Source organism: Salvia miltiorrhiza, chromosome 8 (assembly GCF_028751815.1).
Source record: "Salvia miltiorrhiza cultivar Shanhuang (shh) chromosome 8, IMPLAD_Smil_shh, whole genome shotgun sequence".
Taxonomy (NCBI): Eukaryota; Viridiplantae; Streptophyta; class Magnoliopsida; order Lamiales; family Lamiaceae; genus Salvia; species Salvia miltiorrhiza.
The window spans coordinates 52,819,385-52,844,569 of NC_080394.1; the positions used below are offsets into that span (position 1 = coordinate 52,819,385).

Genomic DNA, 25,185 nt, shown 5'->3' on the forward strand with positions numbered 1-25,185 from the left:
TGAGGAGATTCCACAAACAGCGGAGCAAGCCCTGAAGATCGAGCATTGGAGAAATGCTATGAAGAAAGAGATAGGGGCCCTAAACCGGAATCATACATGGGAAAAGTGTCGGTTGCCGAAAGGGAAGAAAACTGTGGGATGCAGATGGGTTTTCACAATCAAACGAAAACCCGATGGATCTATTGAGCGATACAAAGCTCGGCTGGTTGCAAAAGGCTACACACAAACATATGGGATCGACTATGCAGAAACTTTCTCGCCTGTGGCGAAGATGAACACCGTCAGAGTTCTTCTATCTATAGCTGCCAACAGAGACTGGGATCTTCACCAGTTTGATGTTACAAATGCCTTCCTTCATGGAGAACTCGAGGAGGAAAGGGAGGTTTACATGGATGTTCCTCAAGGTTTTTCAGACGACTTTAAAGAAGGTGAGGTGTGCAGACTGAAGAAGACTCTATATGGCCTCAAACAGTCTCCCAGGGCTTGGTTTGGACGTTTCACCGAAGCTATGAAGAAGTTTGGGTACCAACAAAGCAACGCAGACCACACCTTATTCTTGAAGAAACAAGGTGATCTTATTTCTTGCTTAGTCATTTACGTTGATGATATGATCATAACAGGGGATGACTTAGAAGAAATTCAGAAGTTGAAAGAAAGCCTGTTCAAAGAATTCGAGATGAAAGACTTAGGAAGACTGAAGTACTTTCTTGGCATTGAAGTACTCAGATCAAAGAGAGGAATCTTCATCAGTCAGAAGAAATACACTCTAGATCTTCTTGCAGAGACAGGAATGCTGGATTGCAAACCAGCAGAAACACCTATTGTGACAAATCATGGGCTACAGATTGTGAAGGGAGCAGAGTTAGCTGATCGTGGACAATATCAACGTCTGGTAGGGAAGCTTATCTATCTCTCCCATACTCGACCGGATATTGCCTACGCTGTTGGAGTGGTTAGCCAATTCATGCATCAACCCCAAGTTGATCACTGGGAAGCCGCACTTAGAATTGTGAGATATCTGAAAGGAACCTTTAATTATGGAGTGTTATTCAAGAAATCTGGACACCTTGAGATACAGGCATACACTGATGCTGACTGGGCTGGAAATCCTGTCGACCGAAAGTCAACAGCAGGATACTTCACCTTTATTGGAGGCAACCTTGTCTCATGGAGGAGTAAAAAACAGAAAGTAGTGGCACTCTCAAGTGCAGAAGCAGAATTCAGGGGAACCAAGAGTGGGCTGACTGAAGTTCTTTGGTTGAGAAGGCTACTAATGGAGTTAGGTCTTCATCCAAAAAAAACATGCCAAATGTTCTGTGACAACAAAGCCGCCATCAGCATATCTGAAAATCCGGTGCAACATGATAGAACCAAACATGTTGAAGTTGATAGGCACTTCATCAAAGAGAAGATCGAAGGAGGGATCGTGACCCTACCCTTTGTCAGATCCGAAGATCAACTCGCTGACATCTTAACCAAAGCTGTGAACTCCAAGAGTTTTTCAGAAGTTCTTGGCAAGTTGAATATCGGGAATCCCGTTACTCAACTTGAGGGGGAGTGTTGAAAATAACACAACAAAAGTCATAAAGAGCAACAACAAAAGTCATAAAGAGGAGCTGCACCAACCAAAGTCATAAAGAGGAACAGCGGTGCATTTATTTAGCAGTCAAATATTTACCACGGATCCCTTAATAATAGGGATCCTGGTATGACTTTAGAAATGTAATGCATTATAAAGAGATCATTGTATTCTTTAGAAATAACAAGAAAGCAATACAAGAAACAATATTCAATCTATCATTCTCTCTTCTATTATGACGATATCATATTTTAACACTTCTGTTGTGGAAGCTATGGTTCATGGCCACCGCCTAGTGCTGTTGCCCTTCATTATCGCGCAGCCGTTGGATTCGAGGCTTCTGGTTGAGAAGGGATTAGCGGTAGAGGTTGAAAGAGGTGAAGATGGATCCTTTACTAGAAATGGCATTGCAAATGCGTTGACAAAAGCCATGGTATCTAAGGAAGGTGAAACACTAAGAGCTCGAAATAAAGAAGCTGCAAAAGAGATTTTCGCAAATAAACAACTGAACAATGATTACATCAAGAAGTTTGCAGAGTATCTGAAAAATGGAATAAAAGAAAATAAGTTATAAGCTCTTTTGCTGAGTGCTAGCATTATGTATGTACCTATGTATGTATCTTTTTGCTACTATAAGGGTGATTAATAAACTATGTATTTTGTGAACTCAAATCACTCTTACATTCTTATCAACCGCAACTTGAACTCCCAAAAGCTATGATGAAAAGAATATGGGATTCCCACCCATGCCTTGTTTGTTGCTCTAACTTGAGAAAGCACAGGATCATAAATGATAACTCGAGAGAGCACTAATTTGGTGGCATACAAAGATAAGCTTGCTTCCTAAGAGAATTCAAATTCAGAAAACTTTAATAACCTAAGAAGAAAGATAAATCTAACCTCAAACGTTTAAGTTAAGCACCATGTGGCTTCATGACCCGGACAGCCTCTACAAAGCTATCCTGCTCTGCTTCTTTGCCCTACATAAATTCAAACCACAACGAGCCGTTGAAGCGACAAAAAGATAAAAGAGAACAGATACTGTAAAATTGGATCGTCGTTCCACATACACTGCCCTAAGAGGCCAAGAAGAGATATGAAACCATTAACATTTCAATGTGCAGCATGATCCACACAGGGAATGAGATGAAGGAGAAATTGCTTAAATATTCTGGTTGCCAACATCAAGCAGATGAAAATGATCACTAACTGACAGCTGACCGAATTAACTATAAACCTATATCTAAAGTCTGCTGTATTTGTAATAAAGAAATGGAATCTAACTCCCACCTCTTTTTTTCTTGTGCAGGAACTGCCAAAGTTTGGCTGTACATTAGAGAATGGGCAAAAAATCAGCCATTCAGTGACCACTCTACTTAGTGCAGTTAAGCATTTGTATGAAAAGGGGAAGGGCTCGACAATTTACCGGAAAGCATTAACACCCATCTTAGCTTCTACCACCTATCATTTGTGGTCAGCTAGAAATAGATTAGTGTTTGAGAATGAGCCCTTTGTTGTTAAAAAAATTGCCCTGAGCATTATCAAGGATATCTACGCCATCCTTTTTGGCTCCCTTCCGGAGGAGACTGTCCGGGCACACCTTGACAGATGCACAAACCAATACACTATTTACATCCTCCTATCGGGTAACTCGCCTCCTTAAAACAAACACCTTTCCTTTTCTTGCTTTGATCTTGTACTTCGGTTGTATTTAGGTCTGGCGATTTTAGTCCAAAGACTTTGTAGAGTCGGGGTCAACTTCTCTACCGAACCAGGCAGCTTGATCCTTACAACTTGGCCGGCCTCTACCCGGCAGATGGTGCTGAAACTTGATGCCAAATGCTGAAGCAGTTTGCAGCAGCCAAGCTGTGCTGCCAACTTCCTCCTTCCAGAGGTAGCGCCTTGGACTCCTATCTGCCTTGCTTCTGGTTAACCCCTCAAGCCGAAGAAATCAATTGTTTCTTCTTTCAGTTGTTGATTGATTGCTGGTTATCCCAAGTAGCATTACTTTTCCTGGGGTGTGGTTTTCGCACACAGCCATGTCGTGTATTGAACTTGTTTAATGAATGGTGTTTGTGTGGGTGTGTCGGAGAGCTTGCGCTAGGCCCAACCGAAGCAAGCCATGTCCATGTGTCAATCTCTAATCAATCACACAAACTACCTATACGAAAAAGGGAAAAAGGAAAATGTGGTATTTAAAAAGAATATAAAATCTGCAAAACAATCCTAAACAATAACACTTCTCTGATTTGTGCTGATGCGTTTCATTTTTTATCAGAGTTAATGATCCACTGTCACATGAATTATCTAAATTGCTTGCCTTGACTTGGATGTACCTTGTTATTGAATAGTGGCATTATCTTAGTTTGTAAATTAGGTACCTTCTTTAAGGTTTCCCTCCCACCCCCTGCCCCCCTTTTCTCACTTGAGATGGGGGTTTTGTGGCATCTGTTTTCCCCTCGGGTATGCCTGAGGTTTGTTTGTACACACTTTTTTTCATTATTTATATATTTTTCGTATTTTCATCAAAAAAAAAAATGATCACTAACAGCCAAATAGAAATGACTACTGCTCTTGCTTCCATATTGGAGGTGAAGTGAATGTTCATTATATTGCCATTGGATTTTAGAAAATTTGGACCCTAACAAGCATATGAGAAACCAAAATTATGATGAATTCATATAAAAACAGAGAGTTCGAGAGAATTTTCTGCAGTCAGCAATGGTATTATGTAAAAAGCTCATTTCTACTACTTGACCTTCAACCTATCAGATTATGATCATAATCATAAAATATCAGATTATGTGCAGAGTTTCAATTCTGTTCGATTTACTGTTTAGGCTGAGAATATATAAACATTTCTAATCTATCTCACTTTTTTCGTAGAATCAAACAAAAACTCCAAACATCTGAAACAATTAGCAAAGTGTTTCATTGCTTGGATATGAACACATGATCTTAGACAACAAGTGTGAAGCGCCTGTAGCTCTCAGCTTATGATTTTTTCAGTGATTAAATCAGCAATAATTACGTAAGAATTTCGTAATAATACCTACATTTTCCTGCACCGCTCCCAAATCGAGCAATCATCGCCGGTGGAAATCTCTGCTTCCGTCGTAGCCGAGCATCCCTTGGCTCTTCCATTCTCCCCGGAGCTTCGGTCGACCACTGTAGTGGAAGATGATGGTGGTGGCGAATGGCGGCGGCGGAGGATTACTGGACTGAAGGTGAAAAGATAAACAAATTTTTTGTATAATGGAAAAAAAATACTTCCTTCGTCCGCAAAGGTGGACCGCTTTTACTATATCGGGCGTGCACAAAGAGTATACCACTTTCCTTTTATAGAAATGGTTCCACCATCCACTTTAATCTTTTATCCTTACAAACATTCTTTATTTACAAAAAAATCACCTAAAATTCAATTTCAACCGCACATCTCATAAAGTGGTGGAACCCTTTCTCCATTACATCAAAATTATCACCAATTTTATTAAATCATGTGCCCAACAAAAGTGGTCAATTTTTGGCGAACGAAGGGAGTAACAAATAAGGGCGTTTACTTCGATTAAAAATAAAGAGAAAAAAAATTCATCATTTTTTTTAATCATTTTTACATGTTTGTTACTATGATAAAATAAAAAATAAAAAATATTCAAATATGATAGTAACATATTTTTTTGAACAGCTCATATTTTTTTTTAAACTCGAGCAACTCATTTTCTTTTCAGTATTGGATAGTATTATTCGTAGATAGTGGTGTGAAAATATAACATTTTCTAATATTTTCAATTTTAGTAAACACATAATAATAGAAAGAAAAAAAATTTTATTTTTTTAATCTATACTATTCTAATGAAAATTTTAATAATTGAAATAAATGCACCAAAGGCCTCTAAATGAGTTTTGAAAAATACAATTTTTTTTGGATTATGGTAGAATATTTTTTCGGACCGCTCTTTTTCACTCATCTTTTGTTTAATACATTAGATAATATTATCTCTAGGTAGTGGTGTGAAAATATAACATTTTTCAATATTTTCATCTTTAATAAAAACATAATAAAAAAGAGAAAAAGATAATATTTTTTATTTTTTTTATTCATACTTTTCTAATGAAAATTTAATAATCAAAATAAACGCACCCTCTAAATATATAATGCAATCAAAAATATATATATTAAAAAATAAAGATTTAATGAGATAAAAAAAATTAAATGTATAAAGACTTCTAAATGAGATTTGAAAAATACAATTTTACATTCTCAATGCATGAGCACGAACGAATAATTTTATTTTTTGGAGGGCTCAATGCATGAAGTGAATATTTAAACTCTGGTTTTCTTTTTCTTTTCTTTGTTTTTTCTAATTTAATAAGTCTCGAAGTATTTATCTGTTCTATCAGTCTGGGGGCCTTGGGCTTAATTTAGAGTTCACAATAAGTATATTATTTTTCTTTCTTGGACATAACTTTATTTTCTTCTTTTAATCACAACTAGCAATTGCACTCTGTGCAATGCACATAAAATATTTTTATATTCTATATTGAATTGTGTGTGTGTGTATATTGGTGGGAGAGTGATGTTCAGGGGCGTAGCCGGGGGGCTAGAGCCCCCCAAATTTGTTTTTTTTTTTAATATGTATATTATTTATATATATATATATATATATATATATATATAGGGGAAGGCGAAAATAAGAACGCTTCTTAAAATATAAATTAGGAACCATTTTCAGCCCATAGATCATCAAGATCTACGGTTGATTCATCACCTTGTTGGATAAATTCATGGTCCTGAGTTCGAATCCCAAAGGTTGCAAAAAATTATTTTTCGCAATTCATGCCTTTATACAGTTTATTCATGCGTGTTATACATAAAATTCATGCATTTTTGCTGGTTCGTAATTCTTAAAATAAGGGTGGTTTATTGAATAACCGCCCCCCTATATATATATATATATATATATATATATATATATATATATATATATAGGGAGAGGTTCAAATAAGAACCACTAATAAAATAAGAACGGAGAACCATTTTAAGCCATTCGATCATCAAGATCTACGGTGGATGCATCATCTTGGTGGATGGATGCAGGTGCTGGGTTCGAATCCTGAAGGGAGCAAAAAAATTATTTTTTTCGGATGCATTAAATTTAATAGCGGATGCATTAATTTGTATAGCAGATGCAGTAATTTTATTGGTTCTTATGTTCTCACGATAATTGTGGTTCTCACTATAACCGCACCCTATATATATATATATATATATATATATATATATATATATATATATATATGGTTAGGATTTAGTCAACAAAATAAATTGTGCATCTATTATATTTTACTGTGCAATTAAAAAATATGCAATTTATGCAATTGAAACCAACAATGCAAAATACTCAAGCAAATCGAAATTGTGCATCTATGCAATCGAAATTGTTCATCTGTAGTTTAATCTCAGCCCTCTATTTTATTTAAATCAATTGACTTTAAATTGGTTCCTAGTTTTCATCTTAAGGGGGGTTTCAATGTTAACCCTACCCTATATATATATATATATATATATATATATATATAGGAAATTAGAAAACTCAACCCCTTTGAAACCCTTACTCCTCCAACTAGCTCACCAAGTATTTATTCTTAGGTTATTTGTAATGTATTAGAACTATATTATCTATGAAAATGTTCATTTGAGGTTGTGAACCAATTAAATATGGTTACTTGAAATTGTGTAGGTTACTGATTTTTCTTTCCCATCGTGTATCAGATTAACCTGTACGATATCAAATAATTGAAGTTGTACCAACTATCTTAATTACTCCGTTTAAAAAAAAACTATCTCAATTACTCCATTGTACATTTACAAAGGTATTGTTATCACTTATCACAAATGTATGTCCCATTCTCAAAAGGAAATAAATATTCATATATGTCCCACTTCAGAAATTTGTTGGCTTTTGAATTTTCTTACGCAGGCAAAGTTGGTGTGATATGTGGCTATGATCAAAAGTGAAAATATTTTGACAATTTATAAATTTGTGAGATATTATATTTAATAAGTTCTTGATACATTTTTTCACAGTTTGTTGAAGCTTATAAGCTCTTTGCTTAGCTAAACACCCCTCTTAATGGTTCAATAGTTGTAATAGCCCGCTCTTTTATTCTATGATTAAGATAAGTAAATGCGATATTTATTTATCGCATTCTTCAGTAAATGAAATCCAGTAATTATTTATGTTTAAAAATTCAGCTATGATTCTAAATTGTATGTATACTATGCCTATTATTATTTTAGTTGTGCTTGTTAACTCGAGTGAGAAAAACCGCAATATAAATTATTGAGCCAGTCAATAATTTATATTTTCAGATTTATAATTGACTTAGCAAAGTCAAGTTAAAGTTGTTATTTTATATGCGATAGAGATTTTATTTCTATTAGTTACTTGAAAGTCGTGATTTAGTTCCGACTAATGAGAACGAGTTAAATTAGTTATTTAATTCGTAGAGATGTTACATCGAAGCATAGTTATTCAGCAAAACCTAGAACCAATTTTATAGATATGTGATGATACAAAGAAATTAGATTTTCAGATACAACTTTACACAATGACTGTAGGGAATTATTTACATCACCACTATTCCCTACTTACAATCAAAACCTATCACTATCACAAAACACTACAGCTACATACCAACAAGCATGCGGGAGATAACGTGTGAGAATAAAAAGAAGAAAAATGAGAGAAGACTAATCGGCTCCTCCCTTCAAATTCAGCCAACCACCATCTCCAATCCTTTGACTTTACAGCCAACAACTCACTTATTAAAGCACCAGCCTAACATTTCATTCCTTCTCTCATACACCAACCACCAGAAAGGGAGATGAAGAGAAGTTAATTCCTGCTGCCATCTGCCAAGTATCGAGAGGTGAGTCTTGGCCTAAGTTTCTTCATTTCATACTTGGTTCTTTCTGCATTTGTTGAGGAAACAACATTTGCAAATTTCAGTTCCTTCCCCATTGAATTCAATAATCACAGCAGCCATCCAAACACCAAACTTCACAGGTATATACTAAGCTCCCTTACTTCAATCCATTCACATTTCATCCAACAACCATGATCAGTTAAAGAATACAGAGTATACAAATGATTATATGTTTAAGGGGACTAAGCATAATACAGAAATCAATTTATACATATATATTTTCTCCACTTGAGATAAAGGCAATGAGAAAACTCTCACAAATCAGTAGCAAAACCAAGACTCCACATAGACTTAAATATTGAACTTAGCATTTAGAAGGGGAGGGAGGCTTATTCGAGGTACCTGTTTCATTTAAACGGGGAAAGATGACGGCTTGAAGTCGACGCTAATCGCACGGAAGAGGAGGGGGTTGACTGCCCTGCTCCGCCGGACTCCAGGGAGACGCAACGGCGTCGAACCAGGGCGGTGACCCGGGATTTCAGAAGCGGCGCCTACGGTCGCCTCGACTTCGCTGGATTCAAGAGCAGCGGCGGACGTAGCCCAGCGGCGCGGCGATTTCGCCTGAATCGGCGGAGAGCTAGGGCTCGTTTTGAAAGGAGGAATTGAGCCATTCTGTGAGAGAATTAGAAGGCGGGAGAAGGGCATCGACTTAGCCGGATGTACAAAACCAACGGCGGCCCTTGCTGATCTCCTTTGAAGCACAGCGCGGTTCGTGGAACTCCAAGCACGGGGTCTCGCCAGAAATCGAACGCGGAGGCGACGCGACGACGGCGCTGCTCGCTGGTCTTCCAGAGGCGGCGGCATCGAACCGTGATGAGATGAGAGAAGGAGGCATCGATTCTTTGAGAGGGGCGGGTGGCCGAGGACGGCACCCTCGGCCGGACACGGCCTCGCCGGGGCCGTTCGCGGCGGAGCTGCGGAGGCGGCGGACGTCCAGACGCAGGGAGATCCGAAATTTCGAGAAAGAGAGATGTAAGGAGGTATACTGGTGCCAAGGTCCGGAGCAGCGGCCGCTCGACGGAGGCAGCAGACGCCGACCGGAGCAAGAGGCGGCGAGACTTCTGGACGGAAGTGGCCGAGCGGTCCTCGGCGGAGAAGAAGAGGCCGAGCGTCGGCCTTGAGAAAAAGAGGAGAGAGATTCGGACCTTGAGAAGAAGAAGAGAGAGATTGAGTAGAAAGAGAGAGAACCGAGAATTTGGAGAAAGAGAGATTGGGCCTTTATTTTTAATTCTTTGGGCTTTATTATTTTAGTGTTTGGGCTATGACTTGGGCCTTTTATTAATTCATTTGGGTCTTGTATTTTATTTTCTTTGGGCCAATTCATTTTAATTATGTGGGCTACATATCTAAATTGATAATGGGCTGTATTTAATTAGTTTGGGCTAGAATTTATTTTTATTTGGACTGCCATTATTTTTTTTTTTGGCTTAAAATCAGGCCCAATTTAAGGATAGCCTAGATTAATCTATTAATTAAATTGAGCTAATTCTAATTATTGATTAATTTAGAATGAGGCTATTAATTAGTAAGTGAGTTAGAATACTCTAAGATGAGCGGATTAATTATTTATCCACCCTCATGAGACGATCCTCAATTAGTTAATTTTATTTATTTAATCCGACAATCAGAATTTATAATAGAATCTCCCAGATTATTATCTCAGAATAATAATTATCGGAATACGAGTCATGCATAGTTAAATTACGCATTCTCATTAATTGAGGATTTTATTCGAGCAAATATCTTACTTTATATCATCGCAATAAAGGTGAAGCGCGAGAGTAATAATAGCCAGTCAAGGAGCTACTTTACCAAAGCAAAAGTTGCTATCAGGTGGGCATTACTTTTACTATACGTATATAGAGATCCCCTGCGTGTCGTAGGCCTCTTATACGAATGAATGCATGAGATGATTTAACTGTTAATTTCAGTTTTATATATATATCTATCAAATGAGTTTAATGTTACAATTGAGCAAGTTATTTCGTTACAAAATATTTGAGTTAAAGTTATTTCAAGTATTGTCTTGCCATAAAATGTTTAAATTTTAGTATGATATCTATCTGCTTTGGCTTTGCCAATGATGCAATCGAATTCGGGTCCTGAGCAGTTGATAGCTATCCTGCCAGGGCTAGTGTACACCAGTGACCGTGAGTCATCTAGCGGGTTGGCCGGTCAAGTGACCGTGAGAGGTGGCCACCTCTCCGGCACACAGTTTCAGATATGATAGATTACAAAAGAACTTAGTCTGATCAGACGAACTTTAAGAATCACAAATGAACTTAGTAAGCTTGGGCCTTTTTAGCGAAAAACTCCCTTGCTGTACTATTTATGATGGCATGACAATTTATAGTTTTGAAGCATGTATTTTTATACCTAGGCATACGTGCCCACTGAGTGCTTTTGTACTCAGCCCTGCATATGTTTTCTAAATGTGCAGGTTGAGCTGATGTGATGATGGTGCTGCAATGAGCGGAGTCTTCAGGGTTGTTAATAAATAGTTAACCTGTCTAGAATATGTCTTCATACATATGTCTAGCTACTTTCCGCTGCAAGATGTTGTTGATGTTATAGTATGTTATGTCATACTTTGAGTTTTAAAAGAATGGTTTCATATGATGTATAACTTGATTAATGATATTAATTAAGTTTTATGCTGTCTTTCATAGACTGTTTTCAATTGAGTATTAATGAATAAAAATGACGAGTTTTATTAAGATGAGTAAGTTTTACGGCTATAAATGACGCCCCTTTTCTTCCCCTTCTTCTTTAACCCCATCCCTAGTCGTAGATCACTCGGCTTAACTATCCTTAGTTAGGGCGGGCTGTGACAGAGTGGTATCAGAGCGAAGGAAAGCTCTGAATTAGAAGTCTTGAGTTTAGTCTAGAATGAGTCACTAGACTAATAGTTATTAACAACCGTGAGCTCAGCGCACCATCACACCAGGCTCAACGAGGTATGTAAAATTTCAAAGTTTATTTGACGTTAAATTTTGAAGAGCATGATGTTGAGATTATATGATGAGTTATGATGTTACACTTTGAAGGTGCATAGTTTGAGTTTGAGGATGACAACATGATTAATAATGAGTTATTATGTTGTAAGAGCATATGTTGACGTTACATGATGAATCATGAGAGCGTTTATATCATATGATGTTATATGATTGAGGATGCATAATTATGAGTTATGATGTGATGTATTTGAGATGTTCTGTGATGAGAATTGTTTGAGCAGTTGTGATAAGTCACGATGATTTAGATGAAGGAATCTAATGTCATTGTTAAGAGATATTTTTTTTTTACTAAGTAGAAGGATGAAATGAGAACTTAGAGCTAAAGTTTGAGAGAATTAGCAATTGCTTTAAGTACTTGTTGGTTTGAGTTATGAGTTTGAGTTATGAGCTTGAGTATAATAGCATGATTGATGAGTTATTAGCATGCTGCAATGAGATATTGTACGATATGTTGAGTTATTTTGTGACGCGAGTTTTGCTCACGCAACCTTAATGGTACTTGAGGAGGTATCATGAGCCATAGTCTTTGGAGATGGCTTTGAGAGAGAATTGTTGAGTTGTTTTACTGAGTCACGATAATTTAGATTAAGGGATCTAATATCATTGTTTAGAGAGATTCCCTACTAAGTAAAGACGGGACGAGATGAGAATTTAGATGTTTTGAGCTTGAGTTTTAAGATAACAGTACTACTTAATAGGAGTTTTGCTAAGTTATGTTTTGTTTATTTCTGTTGCTGGAGCCAAGTAGAGTTAGTTCCTAGAGTCACCTTTAAGTCCTCCTTATAGGTTGGCCAGGACTGTTGGCACTGCACGAAAGTGGACTGTTGTGAGATCGAACTCAGGAAAGATCGGATACGAGGACGAGGCGTACAGTATGTGGTACAGAGATACCCTAGCAGATTTTCAAACACATGTTCATAGACTATGAAAGGATGAAAGCCTTATGGTTGTTACTAGACTGGATGGCATCGTGCACCTAGTCCCCGTGCTACCAATCGAGTGGTAGGATTGAGCAAGGAAGAAAGCCACTCAATATGATGGGACATGTCGTCTTGAGCATTGGACCCACAGGAGATGGGATTTGTTACAGATACCCAGATTTTCTATGCGGATCTACTGACCGGATGCTTGTTTTCTACCAGGGACTCTAGAAGAGTGTAGTAGATATCGAGTCGATCCTTGAGTATCAATTACCAAAGATGATAAAATGATAAACGATAATGAGGATGAGAAGTAGCCGAGGAGGGCTAGAGTTGATGAGGATGAGAAGAGAAGTCGATGTAGGCTAGAGCTAAGGATGATCTTGAGAGTATGCGCGGTACACCCTCGTTTTTGATTAGTTGCAATTACATTGCGATGTATATAACTTACTTAGGAGATACTGGTACTTGAGATTTTGACATGATGATAGATAAGCATGCAAATTTAGTACCCTACTGATGTTAAATAGATGGATGTTCATAGTGTGCTAAAGTAGCAACTAGATGAGTTAACTGGTAGCAATTACCGTAGGAGGTCCAGACCGAGACATAGTACTATTAATGGTATCGATTTAGAAGGGACATTACGATAGATACTATGGTTTTTGTAGGGTTTAAATAACCCCTTTATGTAAGCCCTCTAAAAAGAGGCATTCTACTGATGGATATATTAGGTTGACCAGAGTGGTCTTTTTGTTAGCATTTCGTGAGTGCTTATTGCCTTACAGATGAATGTTAAGGTGACCGTGAGGGTTTCCTTAAAGTTGAGTTAGTAAATTGAACTTGAGTTTTGAGGATGCTTAGAGCGTTGGTCGAGTTGAGTTTTCCTTTTGTGATTTCAAAAATGCCTCAAAGATGTCATCAAGAGTGTGATGTGAAGGATAGGCGGGATAATACTCCGCCACCACCACCGCAACATGAGAGGAGAGTCGAAAAATATTGAACTTTCGAAACAAGAGTCTAGAACATAGGACCCTGAGTTTAAGCTTTTAGCTTGCTGGTGTGAACTTAAGTTTTGTTATGTATAGTATGTTGAGGGTTTAGAAGACACAGAATTTCCAAGTTCGGGATAGTATATCCCGTGTGACTGGGGAGTGATTATGTTGGACCTGGCCAGTCCGCATGATCCAAATCTCAGTAGACGTGTTTTGGGTTTATAAACCCACGTGTTTCAACTTTTGGTTGAAAAGCCAGATGGGTTCTTACTCTAGGTCATTTTTGTTCGACCTGGTAGTTACTTCATTCTACCCTCTGGTCATTCATTTGAGTCTCTTGAACAATTTGTTTTGATGTCATTCTAGGGTTGAACCCTTACAACTTTTGAGTTATCCTAGTAGATTCTTTTGATGTATAAGACTAGTGAGAGGCACGTCAGAGGACTTTAACACCCGAGCAACTGGTAAACTACACCTGAGAACAATTCAAGGCTACTCTTGAGAAATATGTACCAAGGAGTACAGTAAGCAGCAAGAGGCTGACTATCGAAGTTTGATGCAAGGAAAGAAATCGGTTGTAGAGTATAACCGAGAATTCTGTGAGCTATCACGATTTGCTCATCAGAAGATGGATACTGATGATGAGATGTCTGAGTTTTATGTGCCGGTTTAAGGCAGAACTTTAAGGTAGTATTGGGCAAGTTATTGGATGCACCAGTTAGAATCCTGTTTAATACAGGAGCCTCGCATTCTTTAAGTGTTTGAAGCATGTTACCTTCAAACTCGAACCAAAACGAGCTAGTCCCAAGTTGAGAGTAATCACTCCTGTAGGAAGAGCTACTACAGTTTCTCACATGATTTCTAAATTAGAGTTTGAGTTAGGATCACTAAAGATGAAAACAAGAACCTTGCACTTAATACCTATGTGGAACGTAGACATTATTCTAAGGATGGACTGGTTAGCAGAGAACTTTGCCCCGATTGATTGTAAGAAGAGACAGATAACTTTCCAACCACCTGGGAAGGAACAGACATGTTTTCACGACATTGATAGAAAGAAGAGAATTCCAATCATTTCGGCACTTCAGGCGTCGAAATTGGTAAAGAAGAAAGGAGCACAAGCTTACCTAGTTTACTTGAATGATGAAGGAGAATCAAGTAAAAACTTTGAGGATGTAGTAGTGGTAAGGGAATATAGAGATGTATTTCCCGAGGTCTTACCAGGATTGCCACCAACAAGATAGTTGGAGTTCACTATCGACCTAGAACCTGGATCAGCACTAGTGTCGAAGGCACCCTATAGAATGGCGCCTAAGGAGCTACAAGAGCTGAAGATTCAGCTACAAGAATTGCTCGAGTTAGGTTTTATTAGACGTAGTGTATCCCCGTGGGGAGCACCAGTCCTTTTTGTCAAAAAGAAGGATGGCACGTTGAGAATGTGCATAGATTATCTAGAGCTGGATAAATTGACACTCAAGAACAAATATCCTTTACCAAGGATAGATGACTTGTTTGATCAATTACGAGGAGCGACTTTTTCTTGAAAGTTGACTGGAGATCATATTACCATCAGTTCAAATTTTGACAGAAGGATACACCTAAGACAGCTTTTCAAATGAGGTATGAGCACTATGGGTTCATAGTTATGCCATTCGGTTTGACGAAGGCACCAGTAGTTTTCATGGATCACATGAATCGAGTGTTCCATCAATAACTGGATAAATTTATCCTAGTTTTCATAGATGATATTCTCATCTATTCGAAGAATAAGAAGGAGCGCCAAAACATTTGAGAACGATGTTGGAAACGCTAAGAGTTGAGAAGTTTTTGCCAAATTCACCAAGTGCGAGTTTTGGTTGAACGAAGTAACTTTTCTAGGACATATTGTATCATCCGAAGGAATTAAAGTTGACCCCGCCAAGGTACCAGCTGTACATGAGTGGAGATCACCAACTACGCCTAACGAGATTCGCAACTTTTTAGGCTTAGCAGGATACTATGAGAGGTTTATTAAAAGGATTTTCCATGATAGCAAGACCGAGAAAAGAAGCTAAGTACAATTGGAAAGAGGAGTGTAAAGAGAGTTTTTTTTTTTAAGAGCTTAAAGGAAATTGACTACAGCACCAGTGCTGCTAGTCCCGGAAATGGATAAAGAGTATACCATCTACACCGATGCGTAAAAAAAAAAAAAATGGGCTAGGATGTGTTTTGATACAAGAAGGAAGAGTTATAGTCTATGCATCACGACTACTTAGACCCCACGAGATAAATTATCCAACGCATGATTTAGAACTTGCAGCCTTTGTGCGTGCCCTGAAAATTTGGAGACATCATCTCTACGGAGTTAGATGTGAGATTTTCACGGACCACAAAACTTTGAAATATTTTTTCAAGCATAAGGATATTAACATGAGGCAAAGGAGATGGCTCGAATTAGTAAATGATGTTAACTGCGACATTAACTATCACCCTGGCAAGGCCAATGTAGTAGCCGATGCATTGAGCCGAAAGGTCTCGTCAAAGTTAGGATGTCTTCTCACGAGAAAGAATGAGCTTATAAAGGACTTTGACAAGATGAGGATAGAGATGATAAAACCACCAGGGACGATAGCGAGTATTGTTGCGACGATGCCTAGTTTGAGGAAAATGGTGATTGAAGCACAAGGAAAGATGAGACAATGAACAAGTACGAGAAAGGATAAGAGCATGAGATCTCAAGAGTTACCAAAAAGCATCAGACAATGCTATCTTATTTGAGGGGAGAATATGCATTCCCCGCGATGATGAACTTAAGAATACGATCATGAGTGAGACTCATGGCACGCCTTACACCGCCCACCCAGGAGGCACAAAGATGTATCAGGTTGTGAAAAATAGATTTTTGTGGGACGAAATGAAATGAGACATAGCTTCGTTTGTAGAGCGATGCTTAGCTTGTCAGCAAGTGAAAGCATTACACCAACGACCCTATGGGAAGTTAAAACCGTTGGAGATTCCCGAGTGGAAATGGGATCACATAGCGATGGATTTTGTGATAGCTTTACCGAAAAGTCAAAGAGGAAATACAGCAATTTGGGTGATTGTAGATCGACTAACAAAATCTGCACATTTCATACCGATCCAAATCGCGTATGGACCAGATAAGTTAGCACAATTGTATGTTCTGACATTATAAGATTGCATTGAGTACCGGTGTAGATCACCTCAAAAAAAAAAAAAATATATATATATATATATATATATATATATATATATTACATCACGTTTTTGGATGAGTTACTGAAAGAGTTGGGTACAAGGATGAATTTTAGCATAGCAGACGATAGAAGATATGATAAGAACTACTATCCTTGATAGAGGAGTAAATCGGGAGAATGTGTTGCCACTAATTGAGTTTGCCTATAAGATGTGAGACAAAGTTTCGAGATAGGAGACAAAGTTTTCTTGAAAGTTTCACCCTCAAAGGGGATGAATAGATTTGGAGTTAAAGGACAGCTTAGACCCAGAGTTATAAGTCCTTACGAGATATTGCAAAAGATAGGTCCAATAGCGTATAGGTTGGCTTTGTCACCTAGCTTGGGAAATTGTGCGTTCCACGGTATGCTCGTGTCAATCACTTTGGACTGAGATTCAAAGTTTTCATCTAGATTCTGTATGAACTTGAAGAAGAAATTAGGCACAAGGTTAGATTTCAGTACCACCTTTTGCCCACAAACATATAGATGGTTGAGAGAATAATTCAGACTCTCGAAGACACGTTAAAAGTAGTACAAGGAAAAAGGTGAAAGTGATGAACAGTGATGTCATTGATTGAGTTTACCTACAATAATAGTTATCAGGCAACAATCAATATGGCGCCTTATGAGGCAATGTATGGAAGAAAATATAGATCACCACTCTACTGAGATAAAGTAGGTGTAAGGAGAATTTTAGGACTAGACACGATGAATGAGATGATTAAGATAGTCTGACAGAAAGCAAGATGAGAGAAAAATATCATAACCTTTGTGATGATATGCAAATTTCGGGACGAAATTTTTGTTAAGAGGGGTAGTATGTAATAGCCCGCTCTTTTATTCTATGATTAAGATAAGTAAATGCGATATTTATTTATCGCATTCTTCAGTAAATGAAATCCAGTAATTATTTATGTTTAAAAATTCAGCTATGATTCTAAATTGTATGTATACTATGCCTATTATTATTTTAGTTGTGCTTGTTAACTCGAGTGAGAAAAACCGCAATATAAATTATTGAGCCAGTCAATAATTTATATTTTCAGATTTATAATTGACTTAGCAAAGTCAAGTTAAAGTTGTTATTTTATATGCGATAGAGATTTTATTTCTATTAGTTACTTGAAAGTCGTGATTTAGTTCCGACTAATGAGAACGAGTTAAATTAGTTATTTAATTCGTAGAGATGTTACATCGAAGCATAGTTATTCAGCAAAACCTAGAACCAATTTTATAGATATGTGATGATACAAAGAAATTAGATTTTCAGATACAACTTTACACAATGACTGTAGGGAATTATTTACATCACCACTATTCCCTACTTACAATCAAAACCTATCACTATCACAAAACACTACAGCTACATACCAACAAGCATGCGGGAGATAACGTGTGAGAATAAAAAGAAGAAAAATGAGAGAAGACTAATCGGCTCCTCCCTTCAAATTCAGCCAACCACCATCTCCAATCCTTTGACTTTACAGCCAACAACTCACTTATTAAAGCACCAGCCTAACATTTCATTCCTTCTCTCATACACCAACCACCAGAAAGGGAGATGAAGAGAAGTTAATTCCTGCTGCCATCTGCCAAGTATCGAGAGGTGAGTCTTGGCCTAAGTTTCTTCATTTCATACTTGGTTCTTTCTGCATTTGTTGAGGAAACAACATTTGCAAATTTCAGTTCCTTCCCCATTGAATTCAATAATCACAGCAGCCATCCAAACACCAAACTTCACAGGTATATACTAAGCTCCCTTACTTCAATCCATTCACATTTCATCCAACAACCATGATCAGTTAAAGAATACAGAGTATACAAATGATTATATGTTTAAGGGGACTAAGCATAATACAGAAATCAATTTATACATATATATTTTCTCCACTTGAGATAAAGGCAATGAGAAAACTCTCACAAATCAGTAGCAAAACCAAGACTCCACATAGACTTAAATATTGAACTTAGCATTTAGAAGGGGAGGGAGGCTTATTCGAGGTACCTGTTTCATTTAAACGGGGAAAGATGACGGCTTGAAGTCGACGCTAATCGCACGGAAGAGGAGGGGGTTGACTGCCCTGCTCCGCCGGACTCCAGGGAGACGCAACGGCGTCGAACCAGGGCGGTGACCCGGGATTTCAGAAGCGGCGCCTACGGTCGCCTCGACTTCGCTGGATTCAAGAGCAGCGGCGGACGTAGCCCAGCGGCGCGGCGATTTCGCCTGAATCGGCGGAGAGCTAGGGCTCGTTTTGAAAGGAGGAATTGAGCCATTCTGTGAGAGAATTAGAAGGCGGGAGAAGGGCATCGACTTAGCCGGATGTACAAAACCAACGGCGGCCCTTGCTGATCTCCTTTGAAGCACAGCGCGGTTCGTGGAACTCCAAGCACGGGGTCTCGCCAGAAATCGAACGCGGAGGCGACGCGACGACGGCGCTGCTCGCTGGTCTTCCAGAGGCGGCGGCATCGAACCGTGATGAGATGAGAGAAGGAGGCATCGATTCTTTGAGAGGGGCGGGTGGCCGAGGACGGCACCCTCGGCCGGACACGGCCTCGCCGGGGCCGTTCGCGGCGGAGCTGCGGAGGCGGCGGACGTCCAGACGCAGGGAGATCCGAAATTTCGAGAAAGAGAGATGTAAGGAGGTATACTGGTGCCAAGGTCCGGAGCAGCGGCCGCTCGACGGAGGCAGCAGACGCCGACCGGAGCAAGAGGCGGCGAGACTTCTGGACGGAAGTGGCCGAGCGGTCCTCGGCGGAGAAGAAGAGGCCGAGCGTCGGCCTTGAGAAAAAGAGGAGAGAGATTCGGACCTTGAGAAGAAGAAGAGAGAGATTGAGTAGAAAGAGAGAGAACCGAGAATTTGGAGAAAGAGAGATTGGGCCTTTATTTTTAATTCTTTGGGCTTTATTATTTTAGTGTTTGGGCTATGACTTGGGCCTTTTATTAATTCATTTGGGTCTTGTATTTTATTTTCTTTGGGCCAATTCATTTTAATTATGTGGGCTACATATCTAAATTGATAATGGGCTGTATTTAATTAGTTTGGGCTAGAATTTATTTTTATTTGGACTGCCATTATTTTTTTTTTGGCTTAAAATCAGGCCCAATTTAAGGATAGCCTAGATTAATCTATTAATTAAATTGAGCTAATTCTAATTATTGATTAATTTAGAATGAGGCTATTAATTAGTAAGTGAGTTAGAATACTCTAAGATGAGCGGATTAATTATTTATCCACCCTCATGAGACGATCCTCAATTAGTTAATTTTATTTATTTAATCCGACAATCAGAATTTATAATAGAATCTCCCAGATTATTATCTCAGAATAATAATTATCGGAATACGAGTCATGCATAGTTAAATTACGCATTCTCATTAATTGAGGATTTTATTCGAGCAAATATCTTACTTTATATCATCGCAATAAAGGTGAAGCGCGAGAGTAATAATAGCCAGTCAAGGAGCTACTTTACCAAAGCAAAAGTTGCTATCAGGTGGGCATTACTTTTACTATACGTATATAGAGATCCCCTGCGTGTCGTAGGCCTCTTATACGAATGAATGCATGAGATGATTTAACTGTTAATTTCAGTTTTATATATATATCTATCAAATGAGTTTAATGTTACAATTGAGCAAGTTATTTCGTTACAAAATATTTGAGTTAAAGTTATTTCAAGTATTGTCTTGCCATAAAATGTTTAAATTTTAGTATGATATCTATCTGCTTTGGCTTTGCCAATGATGCAATCGAATTCGGGTCCTGAGCAGTTGATAGCTATCCTGCCAGGGCTAGTGTACACCAGTGACCGTGAGTCATCTAGCGGGTTGGCCGGTCAAGTGACCGTGAGAGGTGGCCACCTCTCCGGCACACAGTTTCAGATATGATAGATTACAAAAGAACTTAGTCTGATCAGACGAACTTTAAGAATCACAAATGAACTTAGTAAGCTTGGGCCTTTTTAGCGAAAAACTCCCTTGCTGTACTATTTATGATGGCATGACAATTTATAGTTTTGAAGCATGTATTTTTATACCTAGGCATACGTGCCCACTGAGTGCTTTTGTACTCAGCCCTGCATATGTTTTCTAAATGTGCAGGTTGAGCTGATGTGATGATGGTGCTGCAATGAGCGGAGTCTTCAGGGTTGTTAATAAATAGTTAACCTGTCTAGAATATGTCTTCATACATATGTCTAGCTACTTTCCGCTGCAAGATGTTGTTGATGTTATAGTATGTTATGTCATACTTTGAGTTTTAAAAGAATGGTTTCATATGATGTATAACTTGATTAATGATATTAATTAAGTTTTATGCTGTCTTTCATAGACTGTTTTCAATTGAGTATTAATGAATAAAAATGACGAGTTTTATTAAGATGAGTAAGTTTTACGGCTATAAATGACGCCCCTTTTCTTCCCCTTCTTCTTTAACCCCATCCCTAGTCGTAGATCACTCGGCTTAACTATCCTTAGTTAGGGCGGGCTGTGACAATAGTCATATTTGCTTAGATCGAGTTGTCTATTTATGTATTAGGGATTATGGCTAAAAAATACACGAACTTTGAAAAAAGTTGTAATTTTCACTTGAACTTTCAATTAAGCTAAAAAATACATGAATTTATATTTTTGTTGCAAATTTCAACTAAGTTTGACTTTCAATGAAATTAGAGATTAATTGACAGTCGAAATTAAGTTAAATATATTAATTTTTACCTTTTTAGACTGTCGAGATTCTAAATACTCCTCATCATCATAAATTAGACCAACATCAAGGGAATTTCCTACTTTTCTTCACCATTTTTGGCAAATTTGGCTACCTTGAGAAGCTTAATTTGGCTTTCAACTATTTTACTAATACTGAGATTCCGAAGTAGCTGAAAAATCTTACAAATTTGACACACCTGTGTCGAACTCAAAATACTAACATACTCTGAGGTAGTAAGTACAAAAGCATCAAAACATCCACATATAAAAATAGTAAACAATTTCAATAACTAGAAATGGCAACTAAAACTATGAAAGTCGTCATAAATATATGTATGTTAATTTCATAAGTCTTAACATGTGATACTCAAACCATACAATTTTCACTTAAATTATCTTATAAATGTGTGTATTGTTACTTCCTTTTTGTTTTCCTAGTAATTAAAGTCGTCATAAAAAAAAACAATATATTTGTTGTATATTTGTAGCTGTTGAGTTAGTGATAGAATAATAAATCTATGAAATTAAATATTTTTATTTCGAGTCCATCATCACTTGATTTATAAAATTATTTATTTATTCATTCAAGAAAAATCAATATATCTTAACCAAATCTAACTCATTTTCAATTTGGACACAACACATTCCACAATCTAAGAAAAGTCTCCCAAAACAAAACTTAAAACATTAAAACTCTAAAGTCAAGTCTCCTATATACTATATAGTACTCCCTCCGTCCCACGAATCTTGAGTCACTTTTTTTTCGGCACGGGAATTAAGGATTTGAAAATTAATGTTTTAAGTATGTAAGTAATAAAGTAGAAAAGTGATTAGGTGTGTAGGTAATAAAGTAGAAAAGTACATAATTAATTTAGATAAGTTTAATTAGAACCCTTTATTTTTTCCTTAATTCTTAGTACTATATATAAAAATGACTCAGGATTCGTGGAACGATTGAAAAACGAAATTGACTCAAAATTTGTGGAACGGAGGGAGTACCAAACAACTTTCAACGCATGGAATAGAACCACCACAAAAACCCTTCTCAACTAGGGCTAAATAATCATTCCATCATTTCTTGAGAAACTCCCCTAACAATACACTCATGATATGCTCCATTTATGTACATGATATGGCCGAGAGATATATGCACTTACTAAGAAATTGTCTGAGATAGTTTATTTTGGAGTAATTAAGATAATTGGTACAACTTCAATTATTTGATATAGTACTGGCCAAGCATGATACACGATGGGGAAAAAAAAAATCAGTAGCCTACACTCAATTAACAAGCTACCCTATTTAATTGGTTCACAACCTCAAATAAACATCACTCTCCCACCAATTTACACACACACACAGTGATCACAAGAGTTGAAATTATAGAGTTAATATGAAGCGTGAGGTCATATAAAAATGTGTGATTGTGATTAAAAAATAGAAAATGAGATCATGTCCACAAAAAGAAAAATAGTACTCCTCTGTCCCACATATCTTGACATACTTTCATTTTTAGTTTATTCCATTTAAGACGATACTTTCCAAAAATAATATTTGATCATTACCTTCTCTACACACGTTAAATAAGTGGTTCCTACCCACTTTACACTCTTAACACCTTATTCTTAATGTCCGTGCCCAAAACAAATATGCCAAGATAAGTGAGATATGAGGAGGTATATTCTTTGTAAACTCTAAATTTGAGAATGGAATAAAATTGATATTGTCGAGAGATATATGCACATATTTAGAAATTGTTTGAGATTAGTTTATTTTAGGGTAACTAAGATAGTTAGTATAACTTCAATTATTTGTGTAGGCAAAAGGTACGGCTTAAGAGAAAGATGAAAAACGAAACGAGGGATCTATTATATAATTGGATTAAGCCTTAACCTATGTGGCATATTTAAAATCTCACCATTTCAAAATTTACCATATATAATCTTCATCATTTATTAATTAATTAACTATTACATTCTATATAAAGATTCATTAATCATAATAAATATATAAATATAAATATATATATATATATATATAATATTAACATTACATATAATCTAAATTAATAAATTTTATTATTTATTTTTTCTAGATAAAAATTAGATTTACATGTCTGATAAGAAAAAAATTATAATCTATATACGATAAATTATTTTAATTGAATGTTAGTGATTAGATGTATATTTGTTATTAATTTTATATTTCTCAATAGCGTACATATTATATGTATATGTTGCAATATATTATATTATATATATATATATATATATATAATATTTATATTCTTAATTGTCAATAAAATTAATTTTAAATTAAGTTTGAATTGAGACATGCACGTATATGTAAATTATAAACGGGTCCGGTCATTGATTTACATGTTTTCATAATAAGGCACAAATTCTATAAAATGATTACTTTAAAACAAAATCTTATTTTATGTCTATCAAAATAATTACTAAAATTTTATTTTTATTTTTTATAAAATAAATCCATACATTTTATTTATATAGGGAAGAAAAATATATTTTTCATTTCTGCAAATTTTATTTGTTTCTGTTCGCCCATTACTACAATAATAATAATAATAATAATAATAATAATAATAATAATAATAATAATAATAATAATAATAATAATAATAATAATAATAATAATATCTATTCTATAATACGATTAGGCCTTAGCCTACGTGGCAGGCCTCAAATTCTTTCTTTTCAATCTCAATCTCCAACGTGGCATTTGAGAATCCAATCTATATATTCTCATTCTCACTTTTAAAACAAAAGTCACGCCTCCCTCTTCCTCACCCCATCGCCGCTGTCCCTGAATTGGGTCGGCGTCATCTCCCCCTTCACTGTTTCTCTCTTCTCTCAATCCTTTTCAAGTTGATTGCACACTCAAATCAAGCCCTAATTCCCCCCTTAAACTGACCGCCTCTCTCTCCCTCTAAATTCAGGCGTCGCCGCCGTCCTAAGGGCGGTGTTGCTCCGCCTCATCTCTGACTCCCTCTTCCATTCCTTAATTAGTTCGATTTTGTTTCCACTTCTTAAACCCATGAGAATTCTCCATTCGAAACAATTAATACAAGAGCCCTAAGATTTATTTTTCCTATAACCCGTTGATGTTCCTTCTTCTAGACTCCGGCGAAATAGTCGCCGCTGAGCTTGCGGTTCGTTCGCCGCCGAGTCACCGCTGAGCCCTGGAGTTCGTCCACCGTGCCATCGACCCCCACCCCACCGACGACTTCTCTGTTTTGATACCTCCATTTTCTGATCTGCCGTGATTCTTTCTACACACCTATGGTAAGTATTAAATTAGTTTCATAATTTAATAACGTGTTTCACTATTTTAAATATAGAATTATTATTATTTTAGAAATAACAAATTTTAGAAAGAATTTTGGCATCTGCTATCAAGCACGTTGTGATTGTTGCATGGAAGCAATATGATTTATCAACTCTGATGAGGGGTGAAATATGCAAGGTCCTAAGATCAGGACACATGGCTTTGCTTGGAATACCAAAGATGAGCAGCAAGGAGCAAAGAAGCTGTGAGAAATAGGCAGAGGAAAAAGTCCAGAGCAGAGCTTACCAGAGCAGAGTTGGCAGAGCAAAGCTTCCAGAACAAAGCTGCCAGAGCAGAGTTGCCAGAGCAGAGGTTCTAGAGCCAGAGCTAACCAGAGCAGAGGGCCAGAGTCAAGATGCCAGAGCAGAGCTAGCCAGAGCCAGAGCTAACCA

General features: G+C 37.1%; 5 long non-coding RNA genes across 7 annotated transcripts; 2 read left to right on the plus strand and 3 right to left on the minus strand.

The window, feature by feature from the left end:
* Positions 1–1,841: 1,841 nt before the first annotated feature.
* LOC130999047 (uncharacterized) lies at positions 1,842–4,803 on the minus strand. Of its 3 annotated transcripts, none has more exons than XR_009093389.1 (3): positions 4,636–4,803; positions 2,480–3,736; positions 1,842–2,055 (listed from the first exon to the last, which is right to left on the minus strand). It is a non-coding gene; the product is annotated as an uncharacterized LOC130999047 (long non-coding RNA). The 3 variants fall into 3 exon arrangements; XR_009093387.1 differs by having other exon boundaries at positions 4,632–4,803; XR_009093388.1 differs by having other exon boundaries at positions 2,480–3,740; positions 4,632–4,803.
* A 3,308-nt stretch (positions 4,804–8,111) lies between these two features.
* On the minus strand, positions 8,112–8,943 carry LOC130999051 (uncharacterized). The gene is made up of 2 exons (XR_009093394.1): positions 8,912–8,943; positions 8,112–8,669 (listed from the first exon to the last, which is right to left on the minus strand). It is a non-coding gene; the product is annotated as an uncharacterized LOC130999051 (long non-coding RNA).
* LOC130999048 (uncharacterized) lies at positions 8,450–11,164 on the plus strand. The gene is made up of 4 exons (XR_009093390.1): positions 8,450–8,512; positions 8,593–8,649; positions 10,338–10,402; positions 11,010–11,164. It is a non-coding gene; the product is annotated as an uncharacterized LOC130999048 (long non-coding RNA).
* A 6,781-nt stretch (positions 11,165–17,945) lies between these two features.
* Positions 17,946–18,774, minus strand: LOC130999052 (uncharacterized). The gene is made up of 2 exons (XR_009093395.1): positions 18,743–18,774; positions 17,946–18,500 (listed from the first exon to the last, which is right to left on the minus strand). It is a non-coding gene; the product is annotated as an uncharacterized LOC130999052 (long non-coding RNA).
* Positions 18,281–21,151, plus strand: LOC130999049 (uncharacterized). The gene is made up of 4 exons (XR_009093391.1): positions 18,281–18,343; positions 18,424–18,480; positions 20,168–20,232; positions 20,840–21,151. It is a non-coding gene; the product is annotated as an uncharacterized LOC130999049 (long non-coding RNA).
* The last annotated feature ends 4,034 nt before the right edge of the window (positions 21,152–25,185 follow it).